The sequence below is a fragment of the Dermacentor variabilis genome, chromosome 8 (genome assembly GCF_050947875.1).
Source record: "Dermacentor variabilis isolate Ectoservices chromosome 8, ASM5094787v1, whole genome shotgun sequence".
Taxonomy (NCBI): Eukaryota; Metazoa; Arthropoda; class Arachnida; order Ixodida; family Ixodidae; genus Dermacentor; species Dermacentor variabilis.
The window spans coordinates 92382589-92401062 of NC_134575.1; positions in this window are offsets into that span (position 1 = coordinate 92382589).

The window sequence follows — 18474 nt, forward strand, 5'->3', positions numbered from 1 at the left end:
TGTGGAGTGTGAACATTTCACGCTTCAAAAGTCCACGGTACAGTTCATTTCATTGCTGGGCCTGCTTTACTCGTGAAATTTCACAAGCGAAACTTGACAATACAAAGTTGCAGAGAAGCAAGCGTTTTATTTCAGTTGAATTAAGAATTGGGCTGTCACTGTTCCATTAAATAAACAGTTGAAATCGCGTAAAATTACGGGCTAATTATTTTAGTTTTGTGTTTGCTGCCTTATTTAGGTAATGGAAAAGTTTCAAGTACGAACTATCTGCAGCCTCCCGGAGGAACAGTGGCTGATGGTTATGAGGGCGTGGGCGGGGTTTCACTGCAGACTCAAGTTGTATCCGAGTATAGTCAGCGTTTTCGTTTATGCAAATGGTAGGTACACTGGCAGTGAATTTTCCGAGTTAATTCAGGGGAAACCAGACAGCAGAATCGCGTGTTATGACGTTGCTTGCTAGGGTACCACAATTATGTGTAGATACTTCGTTCTTCAGCTATGTATGTTTAATTTTGTAACTAGAGACCCCAGAAAAAGGAATACATAGCGAAATTGATCGAACCAGCTTCTCGAGATCCTGTCGTGCACATCCCGCGTACAGGCATGATCTGGAGGTTGGAAAAACTGTCGAGTAGGCGGCGTTATCGGCATTGAGTGCCTTCGCGATCACGAAGTACATAGCGCTTGAGAGTCTGCAGAGGGTAATGCGTGCTGTTGTCCGCAGTGCTGTTTTTCTCCAGCCAACGTTCCTGGCGGTGGTGCTTGTAAAGCGCCCAGCTCAGCTCCGTCACAATGGTGAGCCTCAGAGACAGCAGACGAAAGAGTGCTGGAGGTTCGACGACAATACTTGCACAGAAGAGGTCGCGTAAGTTCTTACAGTAGGCGACAAATCCAAGAGGAATATCGGAATCGAGGTGGTTGGTGAATTCCTGACGTGCCGCCTGTTAACCTGCCGAACAAGTTCCTCTAGTTCTCACTAGTCGACGTCGGGAATGAACGTATTGGATTGAATGACCGGCTCACTCTGGGTGTCTCCTCTCAGGTCTTGCTGTGTCGTTGTCATCGTCTGGCGAAAAGCGCTGTCCAATAGTTCTAATGTGTCTTCCCACTCTACAAAGGGGAAAGCGGACGGCGTATTTCGCAGGTACAAGCGATAGTGCCATGCCGGATGACTTGCCTCTTCACGGTGAGCCTCGTGCAGACGCCCAGAGGGCCGCGCCGATTTGCAAGAGTCTTGATCAGCAATGGCGAAGACGCTCTACATGTCCTTCGCTGCTGTGAGCTCCGTAGCGAAGGAGGTGTTGCAACCGAGCGTCACCTTGCACTCTTGTGTGGTCAGCGAGGAGAGACGTCGACTGGAACAAGGGAGTTGCCCGGTTTCGTGGTAGCAGCCACTGGCGACGTTGCCCTTCAGGTTGCCGAGGCTGAGACGAAGGTCGTCGACACGGTGCACGAAAAGATCAAGCGAGAGGTTACTCGAGGTGTCGCCGAAACTTCGCCGCCAGAGCTTGATCTTTCTACGCAGGCCAACTGAAGCAACGTTCGACGGGTATTAGGGAAACTCGGCCGACAGTGCTTGGAGCCAAGGGGCGAGATCTCCCGTCCTTGTTCTCGAGGAATGGGTATGCGAAGGCCGTTGCCGTGAGCGAGTCCTCATAATCTGTTCCGCGCAGGGATGGCGCCAGCAAGCGCACGTGGAGGCAGAACTGAGTCGAACAGGGAGCAGGAGTCTGCGCACCTCGGGATGTGGCGCGAGGAACGTTCGGAGGAAGAACATGATGATGACCTTGATGTGTTTGGCGCATACCCGCTCGCGGGGATTCCTGATCTTGCCTCGTGGCGTGCTCGAGGTTCGCCGGAACTTCACGTGTCGCACGAGTGGCTCTTGATAATGATGATGATGACGATGGCGTCCGCAGAAGATGGCAAGCATCCAAGAGTCGTGGGGAACGGGGAAAACGATAAAAAATGAAGAATGGCAGTACAACCGATATCCATTGGTTGTATTGGCATTCTTCTTCTTTGGTATGATGAATATATATCGACGTAAATGCGCAGATATTAGGAGAACATGTGTAGCTGAAACACATGGTGGATATCTCAAGAACTGCAAAGGCATCAGGTTTGTCATAGAACAATCCCACTGATGTGTACAATCTGCCCCATAAAGTACAGATCGGGGAATAACCCTCCAGGAACGATAAGCAACTAACATCGATCTAATGACGCAACAATGAATCCAACGAGGATTTTTACAGAAATGAGCATGAGTTAAGTCTATATAATGAAAATGTATGTGGTGTCAAAGACAAATTTTGTTCATTGATACGACAAAAGTGTGGAGGCAATAGGAAATTAGTGGGTATTTTTTCATCAAGTCAATGAGAAAATGCAGTAATAATAATAATAATAATAATAATAATAATAATAATAATAATAATAATAATAATAATAATAATAATAATAATAATAATAATAATAATAATAATAATAATAATAATAATAATCAATGACCCGCCGTGGTTGCTCAGTGGCTATGGTGTTGGGCTGCTGAGCACGAGGCCGCGGGATCGAATCCCGGCCACGGCGGCCTGATTTCGATGGGGGCGAAATGCGAAAACACCCGTGTACTTAGATTTAGGTGCACGTTAAAGAACCCCTGGTGGTCGAAATTTACGGAGTCCTCCACTACGGCGTGCCTCATAATCAGAAAGTGGTTTTGGCAAGTAAAACCACATAATTTAATTTAATAATATTCAATGAATCAAATATCCTATCAGTCACGTGTATTTAACGTGCCCAGGAAGATCCCTAAGGTCCGAGTACTGGCACACGATAAAAGTTAGAAATGCAAAAACAAATACAAAGAACAAAGTGCTGAAATAGAAAATGACAATTATGAAGGGAACAGTTTACACTCAACAAAAGCCACAGTGAATCCAAAAGAGAAATATGGACAAAAAAAAACACGAACCATGCGGGAGAGTCAATAAAGCTAAATTAAACAATCCGGCCTATAGATTTTGTGTGGAGAAAGAAAGTCACCAGGTTTTGATATAGCCGCACAGGTAATTTAACGTAACAATATGCAGATTCAGAAAGATACAAAGGCGAAAAAAAAATATGCATGTGCAGAAAAGGCATTCGGGCAGAATGTTGGCACGCAGCAAAGGACATGCAAGTTGCTAAAACAAGCTATTATCTATCGATAAAGGGAATAAGGTAAACCGAAAATGAACAGAAGATTGGTGAGCAAGTACAATGAAGAAAAAAATACAGTACAGATAAATGTACAATTGTAAGAGAAAGTGAATAAAGAAAGAGGAAACGATTCATGCATGGCATCAAGAAGATTAAATGAACGAGAGAAGTAAAGAAAAAGCTGCTGTACTATTAGCGTACATATCGCGCAGCCAAACTGCATGTGTACTAAATCACACGGCTAAAGAGAGCACGTATACGTATAGTGTTAAGAACGGCCAGCTGCAGTGCAAGTTTGCCACCCAGTTGCGACTGTGGAAGCAACATCTCGGGAGCATCGCCGCCAACCTCTAGCCACAGCGTGACTAAATCGACTTTGTGTCGGGGAACAAGACGCGCATCCCCCACTCTCCGTCGCTTAAGCTAGGATGCGTTCGATGAAGCAGGCTTTGTGCTGAAACCGCCGCCAACCTCTAGCCTCATCGCCGTTGTGGCGGAATGAGTTCGGCGGGCAAACTATTGTTCCCAAACTCCGCAACGCGGACCTGATCTGCTACGGGTGCGCGAGTTGCCGCGGGAACGCCGTTTTGCGCTGCTTCCCACGCACCGGCCAAGACGCAAGACAACGCGCTATCCGGAACGGCTGCGAGTTCTACGGGGCCCCTCTGACGTCGGCTCCGGACCTTCGCACCTGTGTGTATGCGTGTGTACGTGTGTGTGCGTAAACCGTGTCGCAGAGAGGCGGCTAGTTTGCGATGACTAAACGAACGTTCGCATCACCTAGTATCGGGAGAGGACCAAGTGTTTAAAAACCGCTGTTGTGCCGCTGCTCAGGACACTTCTCTTAAGCAGTCATGTTGGACTGACACTCTCTCTCAAGCAGTCATGTTAGACTGAAGTACTTTCTCAAACAGTCATGTTAGACTGATATAAATACTATAAATAAACCCATATTCCTCGTCCTCGATGACAAGCAGTCATTTCCTTCATCAACGTCCTCAGCGTGGATAAGTTGGACGACGGCATGGGCCAGCTACCTTCGAATTCATGCCCGACTTCAATTTTCACAACGGATCACAAGCGATGGGATTGAACCCCCAATTATAACAATAGTGAGAAAAACTAGCAAACGACAATACGAAGCTGTGAACGCAACGATGAAATCTACTCGGGAAAAATATAAAAGTCAGCGAAATGGGTATTATAAAGATTTTGAATTCTATACAAAACAGCATGTTTGCTGTGAGAAGCAGGAACGAAGAATGGTCGGTGATCCCTTGTGACTTCCTGCGGAATCCGGAGCGGTACATAGTTAAGTAGGTTAGCGCAGTTCAGATCTCCTTGACGGAGCTTTCGAAAAACAGGTGGTCTGCGCGAATACGTCTGCAGGTAGGATAAGGTACAGTAGAGAGGGTAAATGGCGGTAAATTCTTACGAACTGTTTCTGGTCTCCATCTAGTCTACCACTGCAAGCACTGCGTATGCCGACCTGGTGCAACCAACAGGGCTAGTTCACCGGCGACGCGAATCTGGTGTGGCAGGTCGTCAAGTTTGAGACTTGTCTTGAGCTTCAGGAGCACACCCCGGGTTATTGAACGTTTCTCGTTCACTCCCTCCAGAGGCCAGCACTCCCGAGTAACCTCGGTCACTTTGCCAAGCGCCGCCGACGCCGTGCGCACGTCGTCGCTCTCTACGCCGTATAGCAACCAATGAAGCCGAAGCCTCACCTGCTGCCCCTCCGGGTCGATGACGAGACAGCGTCGCCCTTTGACCTGAAGTTCTTTCAATCCATCCAACCGCTTCGTCGTCTCCGGGTTGTTTAATGTCACGGCCCACACGTACTTGACCCGATAGGCGCCCAAAGCCACAACGCTAGGGAGCAGTCGTTCCTTGTGCAAAGCGTCCCGAAATCTTAGACCCTGAAGGGCCGCGCTCGAACATATCTCCGTGCAAAAACACTGTGTTCAAAACAACACATCCTGTTGGCAAATGCGGCAAAATAATCTCAAAATCCTTATCGACTTCAGCTACAATCCTGTTACCGCGGCGCTGGGTGCACGCGCCGCTCCCACCGCTCTTGAAGCGCCCGACATTCCTCGTCCGTTCACTTCGGTGACTGAAGAGGAAGTCTAAGCCACGGACGCATGTATCGACAAGTGATGTGAAACGCCCTTATGAATTTATCGCGGGTATGAGACTCTTTGAGACGCTTGGAGCGTTTCGATTTGGCCACCACACGTCAGCGGCGGTGACGGCGCGATGGGGCGTCGCGGGAGCGCCGGCTCAACTGAGGCGGATCGTGGTGTGTACCGCCTTCGTTCGGCACTGCGTGTTCTGTATGCGGTTGCCTGTTGTTGAAGTAAGGCAGCTGCTGCGCTCAAAGATCGCATTACCAAGAAGCGTATTCGAAAGGCAATTTTTTTATAACGCTTATTTTCATAATCTCGATATTTTTCATAACTGGCTTAGATCGTTCTTTTCGAGCTTTGCGTTGCTGTGTTATAGTTTCACGCATAGTTCAAATGCTCGTCTCCTCTTTTTCCTTTTATATTCACGTTGCGCTTTGTTGTATGTACACTATTCCTTTCGAAGATTTTTTTAATCATTTATTTTTGTATATCACCGTGCAGACAGACAGACAGACAGACAGACAGACAGACAGACAGACAGACAGACAGACAGACAGACAGACAGACAGACAGACAGACAGACAGACAGACAGACAGACAGACAGACAGACAGACAGACAGACAGACAGACAGACAGACAGACAGACAAAGAACTTTAATAACAAGGTCCTGAGAAGCTTTGCCCTAGGGCAGAGCTGCGGGCCGCTCCCACGTGGGGACGGGTAGGCCGAGCCTAACCGCCGCATCGTGGGTTCTCTGGACCGCCCAAGTTTGACGTGCATACTCTGAGCTCCGGATGGCAGAGCTCCATTCTTGTTCTGTGAGGCGATTGGGTCCCTGTAACGAGGGGCATTGCCAGAGCATGTGTGCCAAATTGCTAACAGCCCCACAGTCGGGGCAAGTAGAGCTGAAAGCCTCTGGAGTGATTGTGTGGAAAAGGGCCAGGTTTGGATAGCACTGCGTCTGAAGCATGCGTAAAGTGGACGCCAGAGGTCTAGCCAGTTTGCAGTGAGGGGGAGGATAAGTCCTCCTACCCAGGTGATAGTGCGTAGTAATTTCGCTGAAAGTAGTGAGAGTGTCCCGAAACTCGAGAACACCGGAGTCTGAGCTCAATCTTGCTCCCGCGCGGTGGGTTAGTGCGCACGCTTGGGAGTGGGCAATGTCATTAAGATTGGGAAACGAGTCAAGCTGGGGGTCGAGGTGAGCCGGAAACCACGTGATGGTGTGCGGAGAGATTATCTTGTTCTTGAGAATCTTGTGAGCCTCCTCGGCGATGGATCCTGAAGCGAAAGCCCTGACCGCCGACCTCGAATCAGTGAAGATTTGTGATCTGCTGTTGTCTAGGAGTGCTATAGCAACTGCGACCTGCTCTGCTGTGGTTGGTGTTGAGCACTTCAGGGAAGCCGCATTCACTATCTGTCCGTTGTGATCAACGAGGGCAATGGCGACGTTAGACGACTGTCCATATTGGGCTGCGTCGACAAAACATGCCGAGTAGGGGTCGTCTTTGGTACGCTTGAGGAGGGCGAGGGCTCTTGCCCTGCGTCTGCCTACGTTGTGTTGAGGATGAACATTACGGGGAAACGGTGCAACTCGTATGTCGTTCCTTTGATTTTATGAAATTTCATATTTCCGCTCTTTCATGAGGATAGGGTTGATCCCAAGAACTGCCAGGATCTTCTTTCCAGCCGGGGTAGAGGATAGACGGGCCAGTTGGGCTGACTCCTGGGCCTCGATTATCTCGTCCAATGTGTTGTGCACTCCTAGTTGCATAAGGAGGTCCGTGCTCGACCGTAACGGAATGCCTAGTACTTTTTTTATACTTTTTCTGATGAGCGTGTTTAATCGTTTCTTCTCGGAGTTATACCAGTTGTGCATGGCTGCAACATAAACTATATGACTCATGAGGAAGGCGTGGAACAACCGGAGGAGATTGTCTTCCTTTAAGCCTCCACGCCTATTCGAGACTCTGTTGATGAGTCTCATCATGTTCTCAGACTTGGCTGTGAGCTTGTTGAGCGTAGTATTATTACTGCCATTGGATTCGATGAACATGCCAAGGACCCGAATGGTGTCTACTCTGGGGATGGTACAGCCGCTTTTAGTGGGGAGTTTGATGTTTATTTCAGACAACGGCTTCCAGCCTCTAGGTTTGGGACCTCTCCTGACTGGCCTGTAGAGGAGGAGCTCAGACTTGCTCGGGGAGCATCTAAGCCCCGTATTTTCCAGGTACATCTCTGTTTGATCTACAGCCTCCTGTAAGCCTAATTCAACAGTTCCTTCGCTTCCTCCGGTGCACCAGATTGTGATGTCATCAGCGTAGAGCGTATGATTGATCCCTTCTATGTTGGAGAGCCTTTCCGATAATTTCTTCATGGCGATGTTAAAAAGCAGTGGTGAGACTACCGCTCCTTGTGGTGTGCCTCTGGGGCCCAAACTGAAATTGTCGGACTTGAGGTCACCGATTTTGAGCGTGGCCTTGCGATCCCGGAGGAACGAGCTTATGTATCTGTGGAAGGCGTCTCCCAAATTGAGCTCTGAGATGGAGTTCAGAATGTGAGCATGGGATACATTGTCAAAGGCTTTCTCCAGGTCTAAGCCTAGGATGCCTCTTATATCTCTTGTGGTGTTGTCAATGATTTGACATTTGATGAGTTTCATGACGTCTTGCGTTGACAGGGCCGGACGGAAGCCGATCATGTTGTACGGAAACAGTCCTTGTTTCTCGATGTGCTTAGAAATTCGATTGTGTATGACATGTTCCGCTACTTTCCCCACGCAGGACATGAGGGAAATGGGTCTGAGGTTTGAGAGACTCGGGGGCCTTCCAGGCTTTGGAATGAGGATGACCGAGGCCATTTTCCAGGACTCCGGGACAACCCCTCGGTCCCATATTCCATTAATCTCCTCTGTCAACCATTCTATAGAGCAGTCGTTCAGGTTTCTGAGGGCACGGTTGGGGATGCCATCAGGACCAGGGTAAGACCTGCCATTTAGATTCTGGAGAGCTTCCCTTACTTCGCATGCCTTGAAGGGGTTATCTAGCTCGGGGCAAGGTCTCTCTTCAGGAGCCGACGCGAACTAACCTTTCGCCTTTTATCACCGTGCAGTTTTCTTGAAATATATGCATGCGCCAACACTCAAAGCTTAGGGTTGTTTTTGGCCTCACTAAATAAATAATAATTGATTGATTGATTGATGGATCGATGGATTGATTGAGTGCTTGATTATTAGTATTGTGCTGGTTGTTGTCGACCAAAAAATTCACATGAAAATCATTATTCAACGTGAGGGCCAATCGCATGCTGTGGGAACGTGGCACATGCTAAAGGATAAGAAGACGAGGTGCTGGTGATGTTGATTGCATTTTCTCCATTTTTCTTTGTCATATTAAGACGCGGTTTATTGTATGTCCTCCACAGTGGGTTTGTGCCAATAAATAAGGAATCATAATCATTATCATCACCCTATCATTATTATCAGATGCCTGCGCTACGTGTAACCACCGCAGCCGCTATAAACCGAGCCTTCCTAATGTGCCTCGCCTACATATCCTAGCTCAACCTGAGCTCACCGATTGCGGGTTCGCCGCGACTACCGCAGTGTCGTGGGCTGAAGCCCCGACGCTCCCTTATAATGCATCCATTCGGCATCAGTCACGCGAAGATGAAGACTGGCGAGGCTACTCCGTACGTTACCTACGAATTACTGCTGATGTTACCCGACTACGGCGCCCAATGGCTGAATACCGAGATTGCACTCTCGCGACTCAAAATCGACGAGATGGGGAGTAGGTCGATCACCTTTCCGTTCCAGTGCCGTGTAACGGATCTTCACTTTGGCCTCGACAGCCCTAAAGGTGACATCGCCACTGACTTAAGCTTCAGACCCGGGCGCCTCTTTCGCACCTGCCAACGTGGCTCATCGAACACTATTGAAACTTGGAAGATGTTGCTGTGCAGCAACTTCTTCTTCGCCCGAGAGGGGCTCACGGCAGTAAAGACACTGTGCAGTGTCATGCTTGCCCCTTTGAGAGCAGACAGGGGACAGGACGTCATGAAGCGCCTGGAGCACGAATTGGTGTTGCTGAAGCCAAAGCACATTGGCTGTGGCTACGCCAATGGTGTGGTGAAAGCCGTTTCGTGCATCCGCCAACTAAACGCGGTGGCGACCGCACTTTCCAAAGGAAAAGATCTACACAGCGAAGTCCCGTTGCTGTCATGGAAATCCCCCTGCATCTGCAGAAATGGGCATGGGCAGGACATGTAATGTCCGACTGGATCCCAAGGGAAGGGAAGCGGAGCAGGGGGCGGCAGAAAGTTAGGTGGGCGGATGAGATTAAGAAGTTTTCAGGCACGGCATGGCCACAATTAGTACACATCCGGGGTTGTTGGAGAAGTATGGGAGAGGCCTTTGCCCTGCAGTGGGCGTAACCAGGCTGATGATGATGACGATGATCTGCAGCTCTTCCTCTGCCACCAGCTTTGTAGAAATTATGATACCGGGGAGCTTCGTTCGAAGAGTTTTTACTTAGTAGTCTCATCATCAGATATCTACAAAAGATCCTCTATATGATGCATCGTTTCTTTGAATGAAAATGTATTTCCTCAGGTTTTGTTATGTATTCAGTCCGTTATTTAAGACTAACTACCCGTGGAATAAACAGAATATTGACACGTGTACTTATATTTATCGGGCGACCACGTTTCGCCGCCTAAATCTTATCGCACAGCGCGGGACGCGCCTGCATGTATCCGAAGTTTCTGGAAAGTTATCGATGCTTCTATCCGCTGTATGTTGTCGCCGAACCTTGTGTTATCTGATTTCATCGCGTGACGCGAAGGGTGTAGAACTTTGTGGAAGGCACGCAGGTCCCAACGATTAGTCTGGAACATTCGATGACTGCTGTATAAAAGCTGACGCGCTGGACCCGCTGATCAGATTTTCGACGATCGCCGACCGTGTTCGCCGCTATCGTTGTGCTTAAGTGTAGCCTGTTTTGTGGGCACAGGTTCTCCCAATAAAAGTTAGTTTTGTCGTTCACAGTATTGCTACTGTGTTCTTTGAAGTCACGACCACGTGACATCTGGTGGAGGTGCTTTTGGTCCATGTACCGGACGCCCCCGACAAGCCGTGATCCAAGCCCGGACCGTAAAGAGAGCACCAACGTAGTCACGGACCATCGAGTAAACCGTCGTCTACAACAGCTGCCCCCGAACACGGACTTCTACCTGAGAAGACCAAGAAGATCGTGGCCAAGACAACCCCAATGGCTGCCCCAGCGACCCCCGTTGTCCTGCAACAACCTCGGGACCCACCGACCTTCCATGGAGCAGCAACTGAAGACCCGGAATCCTGGCTGGAGACGTACGAGCGAATCGCGACTTTCAATAACTGGGACTCCGACGACAAGTTGCGGCATGTATACTTCGCCCTAGAAGACGCCGCCAGAACGTGGTTCGAGAACAGGGAGTCGACATTGACAACATGGGACCTGTTCCGTACCGGCTTCCTGCGCACCTTTACAAGCGTCGTGCGCAAGGAAAGGGCCGAAGCTATGCTGGACGCCCGTGTGCAGCTACCTAACGAGAACGTCGCCATATTCACGGAAGAAATGAACCGCCTGTTCCGCCACGCCGACCCGGATATGCCCGAAGAGAAGAAAGTCCGCCTTCTCATGCGCGGCGTGAACGAAGAACTTTTCGGCGCTATGATACGAAGTCCATCGAAGACCGTAGAAGAGTTTCTTCACGAGGCCACCAGCATCGAGAAGACACTCGAAATGCGGAACCGGCAATTCAACCGCCGCACGAACTCTACGAACTACACAGGAATTCAGTCACTGGCCACCGACGACCTGCGCGAGACTATCCGAGCGGTCGTGCGGGAGGAACTACAAAAGCTGTTCCCGTCACCGCAGCCTCAAGTGGCTTCGATTGCCGACGCCGTACGTGAGGAGCTCCAACAACAACTCGGAGTAGCCCCTGAATCGCCGCAGCCTCAGCCGCAAGCGATGACATACGCCGCTGTAGCCCGCCGTCACGTTCCCCCTCCGCGCCCACGGCAGGGCCCAGTGACGACACAGTTCCGTCGTCCACCACCAACCCCGCCGCCAGCACGCCAACCCGTCACCCCACGCGGCATTCCAAGGAAGACTGACGTTTGGCGCGCCCCTGACCGTCGCCCGCTTTGCTATCACTGCGGAGAAGCCGGGAACATCTACCGCCGATGCCCATACCGGGAGATGGGACTCCGAGGGTTCACCGTGAACGCGCCGCGACCACAGATTGGCGAACGACCTCGCGATATCGCCGACTACCTCGCCGGCCCAGCCCGGGGCCGCTCTACGAGCCCATATCTGGAAAACTAAAAGCAGCAACCGATGGAGGTGCGGTTGCTGTTCGTCGAACTGACGAAGATCCTCCGCCGCCGACGAAGACGACGAAGAAACCATCTCGACGACCTAATGACGAGACGCCGCCGCCCCGACGAAGTCAGGAAGCCAAGACTACACCGACGAAAGACCACATGACACGACGTACCAGCTTCAGTTCAACACGACGCAGCCGTGATCCGACGCCAAGACCCAACTGCAACGCAAGACAAAGAACCACCGACCTCGACGTGCTTCTAGACGGCCACGCAGTCACCACCTTAGTGGACACAGGGGCCGATTACTCCGTAATGAGTGGACACATCGCCGCCCAGTTGAAGAAGGTTAAGACCGCATGGGAAGGCCCTCAAATTCGGACCGCTGGAGGACACCTCATCACGCCGACTGGAATATGCACGGCAAGAATAACCATTCATAACCGGACTTACCCTGCCACCTTCGTTAACCTCCAACAGTGTTCACGAGACGTCATTCTCGGTATGGACTTCCTGAACCAACACGGCGCAATCATCGACCTGCAGTCGAAGTCTATAACGCTGTCGGAAGATAAAGCGACACCGCCGGAGAGCCCTCGTAGTCGCCACGCCTTGATTGTGCTCGAAGATCAAGTGAGCATCCCGCCTCGCTCCAGCATTGTTATTTCGGTCGGCACAGAAACACCCGCTGACGTAGAAGGCGTCATCGAAGGCGACCAACGTCTACTGCTAGACCGTGAAATTTGCGTCGCAAGAGGGATCGCTCGACCACATGGAGGGAAAACTGAAGTGTTGCTGACAAACTTCAGCCAGGAGTTCAAGCACATCAACAAGGGCACGACGATCGGGTACATTGAGGAAATTCTGGAAACCAGTAATGCGTTTGTCCTCTCGGATTCCGCCGCATCTGCCCCGACGACCATGGTTCCCGAACCAAACTACGACATTAATCCAAGTCTCCCCATGGGCAAGCAGCAACAGCTCAGAAGTCTGCTCCGACGATACAAAGCCTGCTTTTCGACATCATCGAGGATTCGACAAACACCAGTCGCCAAGCATCGCATAATCACCGAGGAGTGCACTCGACCACTCCGCCAGAGCCCTTACCGAGTTTCGCCGCGAGAACGTGAAGCTATAAGAGAACAAGTCGACGAAATGCTGCGCGACGACATCATCCAGCCGTCGAAAAGCCCGTCGGCGTCCCCTGTTGTCCTGGTGAAGAAAAAGGACGGAACCCTACGTTTCTGCGTCGATTATCGTCGTCTGAACAAGATCACGAAGAAGGACGTATACCCCCTCCCACGGATAGACGACGCATTGGATCGGCTCTGCAGCGCCAAGTACTTCTCGTCGATGGACCTCAAGTCTGGCTATTGGCAAATAGAAGTCGACGAAAGAGATCGCGAAAAGACCGCCTTCATCACCCCGGACGGCCTCTACGAGTTCAAGGTTATGCCATTTGGACTGTGCTCGGCGCCCGCAACGTTCCAACGGGTGATGGACACGGTTTTAGCAGGATTGAAGTGGCAGACCTGTCTCGTTTACTTGGATGACGTCGTTGTCTTCGCCGGCAATTTCGACGATCACCTTAGGCGGCTTGCAACAGTACTAGAGGCCATCATGTCATCAGGACTTACTCTGAAGCCGGAAAAGTGCCACTTCGCTTACCAGGAGCTTCTATTTTTAGGCCACGTCATCAGCAAATCTGGAGTCCGCCCCGACCCGCAGAAGACAGCTGCCATCGCAAAGTTCCTGCAGCCCATCGACAAGAAGGCAGTGCGTAGATTCCTTGGCATGTGTGCCTACTACAGGCGCTTTGTCAAGGACTTTTCACGCATCGCGGAGCCGCTAACCCATCTAACCAAATGTGATGTCGAGTTCAAGGGGGAAACGCCGCAGGCCGACGCATTTCAAGAACTCAAACGACGTATGCAGTCGCCGCCCGTACTTGCGCACTTCGACGAGCACGCCGATACCGAAATTCACACTGACGCCAGTAGCCTAGGCCTCGGTGCCGTCCTAGTCCAGAGAAAAGATGGACATGAACACGTGATTGCTTACGCTAGCCGGTCGTTGTCAAAAGCGGAAGGCAATTATTCTACAACCGAAAAGGAATGCCTCGCCATCGTTTGGGCTACAGCGAAATTTCGCCCTTACCTATATGGCAGGCCATTCAAAGTGGTCAGCGACCATCACGCGTTGTGTTGGCTAGCTAACTTAAAGGACCCTTCAGGACGGCTGGCACGGTGGAGCCTCAGACTACAAGAATATGACATCACTGTAACATACAAGTCCGGACGAAAACACTCAGATGCCGATTGCCTATCACGCGCCCCCATTGACCCGCCGCCGCAAGATGACGAGGATGACGACGCCTTCCTTGGCATAATAAGCGCGGCAGATTTCGCCGAACAACAACGAGGCGACCCGGAGCTAAAAGCCCTAGTCGAGTATTTGGAAGGGCACACCGACGTTGTCCCTAGGGCATTTAAGCGTGGATTATCTTCGTTCACGCTTCAAAACAACCTACTCGTGAAGAACTTCTCACCAGTCCGCGCCAACTACCTTCTTGTTGTTCCGTCGGCGCTGCGTCCAGAAGTACTGCACGCCCTACATGACGATCCGACCGCTGGGCACCTCGGTTTCTCCCGAACGCTATCGAGGATACAAGAAAAGTATTACTGGCCGCACCTAACCGCCGATGTCGCCCGTTACGTCAAGACATGCCGAGACTGTCAGCGACGCAAGACACCACTGACAAGGCCAGCGGGATTACTACAGCCGATCAAGCCTCCTCACCGACCTTTTCAGCAGATCGGGATGGACTTGTTGGGACCGTTTCCGACATCAACTTCCGGAAATAAGTGGATCGTCGTAGCGACGGACTATCTCACCCGCTTCGCTGAAACTAAAGCTCTACCGAAAGGCAGCGCAGCCGAAGTGGCGAAATTTTTCGTCGAGAACATCCTGCTGCGACATGGTGCTCCAGAAGTCCTCATCACCGACAGAGGAACGGCTTTTACAGCAGAGCTCACGCAAGCCATTCTGCAATACAGCCAGACAAGTCACAGGAGGACAACTGCCTACCATCCGCAGACGAATGGTCTCACGGAGCGCCTGAACAAGACCCTCGCCGACATGCTAGCAATGTACGTCGACGTCGAGCACAAGACGTGGGATGCGGTCCTGCCGTACGTAACATTCGCTTATAACACGGCGGTACAAGAAACAACACAGATCACGCCATTTAAGCTAGTTTACGGCAGGAACCCGACGACGACGCTCGACGCTATGCTGCCGCACGTCACTGACGAGGAAAATCTTGACGTCGCTTCCTATCTCCAGCGCGCCGAAGAAGCTCGACAGCTCGCCCGCTTACGGATCAAGAACCAGCAGCGTACCGACAGCCGACAGTACAACCTGCGACGACGCTTCGTCGAGTACCAGCCCGGCGACCGTGTTTGGGTATGGACCCCGTTACGCCGACGAGGACTAAGTGAGAAGCTACTGCGACGCTATTTCGGACCCTACAAGGTTATCCGACGTCTTGGCGCACTGGACTATGAGGTCGTGCCAGACGGCATTTCGCATTCACAGCGGCGCCGCGCACGATCTGAAGTGGTCCACGTGGTGCGCCTTAAACCCTTTTACGGACGCTGACGAACTTCCTTATTTTGTTGTCTTCTTTGCTACGAGTGCTTTTCCTTATTACTTTCGTTTGTTTGCAGCATCGGGTCGATGCTTTTTAAGAGGGGGGTATTGACACGTGTACTTATATTTATCGGGCGACCACGTTTCGCCGCCTAAATCTTATCGCACAGCGCGGGACGCGCCTGCATGTATCCGAAGTTTCTGGAAAGTTATCGATGCTTCTATCCGCTGTATGTTGTCGCCGAACCTTGTGTTATCTGATTTCATCGCGTGACGCGAATGGTGTAGAACTTTGTGGAAGGCACGCAGGTCCCAACGATTAGTCTGGAACATTCGATGACTGCTGTATAAAAGCTGACGCGCTGGACCCGCTGATCAGATTTTCGACGATCGCCGACCGTGTTCGCCGCTATCGTTGTGCTTAAGTGTAGCCTGTTTTGTGGGCACAGGTTCGCCCAATAAAAGTTAGTTTTGTCGTTCACAGTATTGCTACTGTGTTCTTTGAAGTCACGACCACGTGACAATATTTACGCACGGGAAACGACGTGTTGTCTTGCATGTATGCTATGGGGGGATTTCTAGTATACTTGCCGTCTTTGTGGAAGGTCCAGCTTGGCCTGAAGGGTAACATCCGATTGAACAAGCGCATGTGCTAGCGTGCTAGCTACATGTTTCCTGTTAATTTTGAAGGTCCGAGTACAAGGATTTAGGCAGAATAGTTCTCCAAGCTTTTCAGGTGATGCTGTAATAAAACTAGGTACTGATTTCCCGTAGTAACTTTTGTTCTATGCCCACTTGATTCTTAATTTCACTGGACGAACCTGAAATGAAATTTTCACAATACGAAGCGTTGGAGCAAGATTTTTCTCTTCTTAAGTCTCGTTAGCAGCCTCCGTAATTTCAATTTCGCCCTGGAAATGCACGGATTCTTACTTTTGGTTTCTCAACAATGGCACAAAACGCATGCAGCTGTTCAACGCTTAAATGATTCGGAACGGCTGAAACAAGAAGCTGCACCCAGTTACACGCACTCTCGCTGTCCTATTTTAAAATCGCGGAAACGGACGACGGCTCGGCGCGGATTACGGGCAGCAAACACGAGCGCCGAATTCGAAGTGCGTTGAGAACCTCGACTTTGTGACGCGACGGGGGAGCACAAAAAGTTTCCGATGAAAACAAAGGGAATAAAACATAAAATAAACGTAGGCTGGGCAATGCGCGCTATAGCATTCAATGCCCAAATCAACAGCGCTGTACACACACAGTTGCACATATACCGTCGACCCAAAGTGAAATCCAAGAGGGTCATGAAAGTGTGGCAGGCGCCTAGCGTCACGTGCCCAGCAGTCCAAGTTGGTATGAACGAGGTTCATTGAACGGCGGCACCTAAGCTGTAGCACACGCTGAGTAACATAAGTTGGCGGGAATACGGCACATATGCAATGCCAGATTCCTGTGATCCAAGTTGGCCCACGATTGTCTTATAATCCGGTTCCCTGACATCACACAGCAGCGGAATGCTGTGAACCACTAGACCATAGGCTATCCAGTTATCCAAGTTGGCGGGAAAACGGTAGAGACCCAGACAGGAAAACAGGCAGCCATACATACAGACAGCTCGTGGAAAGTGCTTGAGGTGCCTAAAATGCTAATCACAATAAAATTATAATCGCAGTGAAACAGGAACACGTTGTGTCCGGCCCTCCCACGTGCCCAATCACTGTACAGGCGCAACTGTACAGGCTGCCCTGCAAAACTCACAGATCATTTCTACTACTGCATTCGCGTTGTCGCAATCTACAATGTAATGATGCCACAGACAGACATATATACCAACACGGACTATGATGTGATAACCAGCTTCGTGACAAGATGCGATGAACGCTTCTTCCTTCGAATATGGGAGGTGGCGGGTTCAAACACCTTGTGGTGTATATTGTGAACCCACTACCGGTGAAACCGTGATTACGTGCAGCTGTACTTGGCGTCCCTGCGTGGAGCGCGTAATTAGCCGCTCGGCGAACTAGCTCTGGAGGTAGTTGATACTAGTGGAGTCTGTAGGACACGGTGTCACTTTGATTCCGGCTGCAGAGTCGAATCTCGGCAGAACAACGTGCGTGGCATTAATATGGGCAGGAGAGACTTGGGGTGGGAAAAGGTGTTAAGGGTTTGGTGCCGCGCAAACAACAAACGTGTCTGTTGAGAAAAGAAAAGAACGCGCAACAGCTAAATAATTTGGCCCGCTGGTTCTCCCAAGCCCCGCCAGCGACACACAGGCCAAGTTTGTACGCAAACGTTCCAAACGCAGTATGTTGTGGTGGTTCAGCAAATGAAGAACTGCGCCCTTTTATTTTTTGTTTTGCGTGGGCGCGTGTAAATGTAAATGCGGGCGAGCATTCGTCGTACCTCTGTGTGTGTGCGTTTGTGTCAGTGTATGCGACCGTGTGTGCGCCTGAGCGTGTGTGTGTGTGTGTAAGCGAGCTTGCGAGCATTTCCCCGCTTACGCCTACTCTTGCGGTTGAATGGGATATAGAGTTTATTTAAACCCATATTTAAATCTTTGAGACAAGAACGAATGACATTGCATTTAGAGCATTATCTTTTTCTAAAAGCGAAATCAATGCAGAAAGAAGAAAACGCAGTTGAATTCCACTATGTGAAGAAGTATGACCAGCGAAGCTGTGTACGTGAGCCCCTTAATGGCGAACTGCACCTCTGGCGCGGGTCGGCCTGGCATTCCAGTATCTTCAGGATCGGCCCACGTATCGGGAGCTCTTGACCCCTGCGTCACTTCCGCCGCGAGTCGGTCCGGCATTGTACTATCTTCGGGATTTTGTTCTACACGCGGCCACGATAGTGGCGAAAGTAGCCCTTAAGAAAAAGCTTGAGCTCGAGGGCTCGTACGTAAATACACGCAAACGGATAATGCGTTTTTCTCGGCAACCACTGCACCAAATTTGACGAGGTTTGTTGCACTGAAAAGCAAAATTGAAATCCAGTGAAGTTGGTTTCGAATTTTCGATTTAGTTCATAATTTGTTTAATAAATATTGGCAAAAATCGAAAATTTTCAGAAAGCTAAACCTTCAAGCTTTCAACTCTGTCTTTCGGCAATGAAAAATATC